The following is a 5,745-nucleotide window of genomic DNA, read 5'->3' on the forward strand; positions in this document are numbered from 1 at the left end:
GTGAAATGGGGGATGTGCACCTGGAGCAGTTCCTGAGCTACCTGCTGATGGCTGCGGGGCCACTGCTGGTCCTCGTGGGCACTCTGGGCTGCTGTGGAGCCGTCAAAGACAGCAGGTGTCTTTGGATCCTGTTCTTCTTCGTGGCGTTGATGGCGGTTGTGGCACAGGCGGCCGGAGCGGCGGTCGTCTTGTGGTTCTCATCGGAGCTGTTCGACCTCCTGGGCCACAGAGCGGTTGAACTGATCGAGGAGAACAAGGATTTGATTCTATCAGTGATCACTGGTGTCATAGGTCTGGAGGTATTGTCCATGGTTTCCTCCCTGGTACTCTACTGCACCGTAAAGAGGAGAATAGACTACTACTAACTGGAGGAGAGAAGAATGAAGCACACAGGTATGGCATACCTAACTGACACTGATGGAGGGGCGGCTTGGAAGAGGACGGGACAGGACCTGGGCCATTTAAAATTCTTGTCATCTCCTTGGCATGTGCCTTTGGCGGATGAGCTCCCGCATTGGCTCTAGTCCAATCTGGAAAAATACAACAGCACAGACCTCACAAATCCTAACATTAGTAGGAACACATTCTCCACCACACGTCCACAGATTGAAATCTGCTGGTTTGTGGAATTTCTCTGTTCAAACTTGGACCTTCGTGAACACCACCAAGACCATGAGATGGGAGGACTTGTCATGTCAGCTTGTCTGTCATCATAATCTGCTTTGGAAAAACCTGCTAGTTATGTTGATTCTCATTATGTGGCTGTTTATAAATGAATGACAAAAGTAAATAATAGTTATATTAGCCCAGGGCTATTATGAAAGGAAAAATCATGTGTAATATAATTGTATAAAATATTGATTTGGTGAGCATTGCAGTTGATTGAAAAACCTCCAACTTGCCTCCTTGAGGACTCCTGAGAAGGTCTGAGTGCTGCACTGACTTCCCCAAGGCTCCCACGACCCACCCATCATTTGTGTATATATCTTGAACATTGTTCTTTAAGCTGCTATGTGAATATTTTGTCCACAGCAGCAATATAATCCTTTTGATTGTTAATCTTATTGAATATTTTATCAGACAAATTTAATGTATTTTAATGATCTGTTTTTAAATAAAATACTGCCTTGTTATACACTGTGATATCCTGTCTCTTCATTAAGTTAACAGCACTATTGTTTTGCTGATGATTCTAATTAACAAGATTGAGACATTATTTTTGTATTGGCTTGAACTGGATGTTTTTGGTGCTTTGTGAGGGTTTACAGCTGTATGTTGTTGTCTCTCCAATAACTAAGTTATTACTTTTCTTTTAATTATTGAACCTTATATCTTTGGTTTGTTTCAGTCAACTATAATTCTATAATGTCTGTAATGGTTTCGGTGGTCTGATCGGATTAGCGGTTGAAGATGGATGGATGGATGATAATCTTGCAACTGCTCGCAAAGTGCTATTAATTCGATACAATTGTTTTAGTCGGAATAAAGCACAATACATACTCCTTCCTACGACCGAACTCGAGAACTATATTTCGGGAAGCCTTCCAGGTTGTGCTTAAAGGACATCTCCAGACTAAATAACATCTAGGCTCATTTTCCTACTTGTATTAATCCCAAATGACTTACCATGGGGTCTATTTTGCAGAATTGCCCCTGTTGTCCAGGTTACCCAGCAGCCCTCATAGCATAGAGTGGAGCCCATAAGCATATTGCTACTTACACTATTTGTTTCATTCAAAAGTGTTTTTTCGCCCCTTCAATCTGTTATTAGTTGTCATTCCACAAGCATGCCTTGGTTATCCTACATGAGCCAGAACAGATGCTATATTATGCTGTTATGTGTTTTTCCAAGTCCCTGAAAAGACACGCTGTGATTGGCCAGTACAGCCACTTTGATTGGCAGTCGTGCCCAACGCTCGCCCCCAAAACATGATTTATGAGACTGTGGTGGCTCGTGTGGGCAAGGCAATAATAACACATTCATAACCACTTTTCGACCGCAACAAATAGAATAAAGGCGATATTCTTATGGGCTCCACTCTATGCTATGATGACTGCTGGGAAACTGGACGACAGTGGCACTTCTGCAAAATAGACCCCATGGACAGTCATTTGGGATCAATATGTATCAATAAGTATAGGAAAATGAGCCTATACAGTATGTTATTTCAGGAGTCTTAAAAGTTTTCAGGCTAGGGACCCCTTAGTTGAGAGAGAGATGAAGCAGGGACCTCCACAACCTTTTCATAGATTCCATATAGTTTCATTGTTTGACAGCACGATCGTCAGTGTATTTTGGATTCATGTCAATTTGTGTTTTCAGATATTTAACCACTTGACCTGTCATTACCTAATACACTTGACCTTTTACTCTGTACTTAGTCTGCTCTTTTTCCCCTCTACACCAAAGCTCTTTGCTGAAAATAGCCGATCTAGTTGTTAATATAAAAAGGATTGGAAGATTTGGAGGACCCCCTGTAGTAACTCTGAGGACCCCCCAGGGGTCCCGGACCCCCTGTTGAAGACTCCTGTGTTATTTAGTCTGGCGTTTCAAATACTCTTTCTAAGAAACTCAAAGATTCACCAGAATTATTTTAAAGTGTAAAAGACTTTCTTTCTTTGTTTCTCTGTTTCTTTCTTTCCAGATAAACTGTATTTTGCCACGCTACTCCTCCCACATTTGGTGACACGCACTTGGGCTATATGTTAAATCGACCGGCTTCATCGGGACCCTGACGTGAGTCACGACTATGACGTCAGTCATCTCTATATTTGGGAAAGGTTTCATTTTTGCATTTTCCCATTCAAGTCAATGGAGAAAATTAGTTCACAAATACATTAATATAAATTAAACTATAAATATATATAGTTTTTGCCCTGACTCGCGTCAGGGCAATCAATCATACTTGCAATTTTCCAGAATTGCTTCTTTCTAGTTTCTTTTTTAGTATTATTTTGTGTTATTATTTCCCCCTTTTGGGAAAAAATACATCTTCATTATGAGAAATAACTGTTCAAAATCTAGAGCTTGGTAATGGTAGCCTGCAGATAACATAAAATGTATGCTTATCAACAACATAAATATCAGCTACTGCAGTCATTGAATGTCAACTTCATTTGCAGTCTTTGCAGATAGGCTACTGATATTGACCGATAGCGGCAAATATCACACCAGAGTATAGTAGGGACACTAGGTTTCATGTGGTTAATCTTCTTTTGGCTACCTGAGTTTTTCTGAGTCTCAAGGCTGGTGTTGACTGTAAAACCTTTGTTACAAGTTTCTTATCAGAGACAGAAACCCTGAAGTAGCATAAAGTCCTCACGTGTGACCGGGTGTCCCTCCTGTCAGTTTGAGGTGGAGGGAGAAGTAGTTTGGTCTTTGTTGTGTAGTCAAACTTCCTTTCCACCGTTTAGCCTTGTCTAATCTCTCAAAACAGATCCTTCAGTTAACATTTTTAACCAAGTGAGTTCCCAAAGTGACCCCTTTTCAAACGGTTGTTTTGGGAAGAAGTATTAGCCATTATATATAGTATACTGTAGCCTATACTTTGTCATATGATGAATAGCGTAAATGGCCACATCAGGACACAAGTTTGAGTTTGTAGCAGAGTCTTGCCAGTGAGTCAACCTGCACAATAGCAGCACTCAGACTGTTTGACTTGAATGGAACAGAGCCTTCATTTTTGGATCTTTTACAGGGTGTGAAACCTTGTTTTGTTTTACAAAAAGGGTTAATATTTTGGATTGTCATTAGAGAAAAGAAAACATGAGCGTTGAAATGTTTTCATTTACTGCTTTCTATTGTTTTAGCGATTTTAATGATTTTGATTTCACTGAGAGGGCATGCATACAAGTGGTTAAATATGTCTTTTTAGACACAATGAGCACTTCCCAAGATGCACCGCAATCTTTCATGGGCAGATGTGACTTATGGGGGCTAGTATAGTATTACTATAAATAGTAATAAATAAATCACCGGCTTATTGTGTCTAAAAGGACTTATTTAGCCCCAATCCACTGAAATCAAACTCTCTAAAACGTAAATTAATTAATTTTAACACTCAACTTTTTTTTCCCTCTCTAATTATTATGTCCAACTTATTTTTGTTATTTGTACTAAAGTTCATAAAGTTAACATATTGTAAGTATAGCTAATTGCATTTGAGTATAAAAAAAATAGCAAAAGAAATGCCAGTCTACAAGCGGAAAACGTGCCACATTGCGACATGTTTTGTGCTTGCAGACTGGCTATTTTTAGCTACTTATTTGTGACAGTAGCATGATGGAGTGGGACATTCATTTACGAAATAAGTTAAGTTCAAATATGGAAATAAGAGATTTCTGTCGACCGCAACAGTATGCAATGTGGCCCCATGGAGTGAGTGGTGTGGAAATACAGTGGCCCTCTCTATCATCAACCCACCCCTGTTTTAGAGGAAGTGGCTTTTTAAATGCAGTATAGCCACATTAGCTGGTGATGTACAAAAAGTAAATTTCAAGCCATATACTGTATGTGTTGTTGTCTCCACCAGCCGAAGGCTGAGGGAGAGTATGTTTTCCCCTCCGTCCGTCCGTCCGTCCGTCCGTCCGTGCGTCCGTCCGTCCGTGCGTCCGTCCGTCCGTCCGTGCGTGCGTGCGTCCTCGCAGTTTGTGAGCACCTAATCTCAGTCGCCGTTGGCCCGGTCGCTGCCAAAGTGAGCACACACATTCCCTGGAAGCCAATCTAGAACCTCTGCCCTACATTTTTCAAATGGGCCTTTTCTAGCGCCACCTAGTGGCCGATGTTCGCAAAACACATTTCTGTGCACTACTCTTACAGATTTTGTCCAAAAATCCTACAAATCGGTAGGCAGTATCTCGACAGTCATGTGATCGACACGGATCTGTCCGATTTTGCATATTCCATCCTGATTGGCTAAGATTGGCTTCCAAAGTTTGTGGGATCGAGCCGTTTTGAACAAAATGCCTCAAATCACAAACGCAAAGTGCAATTATCATGAAATCGCGCACACACGTTCCCACTAGGCCGAGGAAGAAATGCCACTTATTGCCAGACCCATGAAATGGGTAGGCCTACATAAGCAAATGTCGGTCTGTCCGGGTTTTCTATATAAAGGGTATATATGATGATGACATGATGATGACATGCCTACAAAAGGCATGATGTCATAAATGATGATGACAGACAGGGGGTCTGGCACAACCAGGTTGACCTGGTCTAGTTTTTTTTTAAATCAGCCTCATGGTGGCGCTATAACAGGCCGATTTGTGGTTTTACCTATAACTCCACCGATCAGTTTCAAACTTTGTAAGCGCACTCCCTAGAAGCTAAGGATAAACCTTTGCCCTGCATTTTTCACATAAGCCTTTTATAGCGCCACCTTTGGGCCGACTTATGTAAAACACATTTTTGGATATTACTCCTTGAGATTTTATCCAAAAATCACGCAAATCGGTACACAGTATCTCTATAGTCAAAGTTTGCAGGATTGCACCACCAGGACGCACAGTCTGGTGGAGACCTGTGCTCGGAAGAGCACTGCTTCTAGTTCATGTATGTTTCAGCGGCTGTGGCCATCGACGAAGAAGTTATTCAGACATCAAAGGATGGCTCCATCTGGCTCCTGACAGGGCTGGCGGCAGGAAAGAGCAGATGAGAAGACGAACACACGCTGCAGGATGTCCAGTAAGAGAACAGAACACATATTGAAGTTGAGAACTACTGTATGTTCTCTTAACGCTCCA

Source organism: Nannobrachium achirus (genome assembly GCF_963921795.1).
Source record: "Nannobrachium achirus genome assembly, chromosome: 15".
Lineage (NCBI taxonomy): Eukaryota > Metazoa > Chordata > Actinopteri > Myctophiformes > Myctophidae > Nannobrachium > Nannobrachium achirus.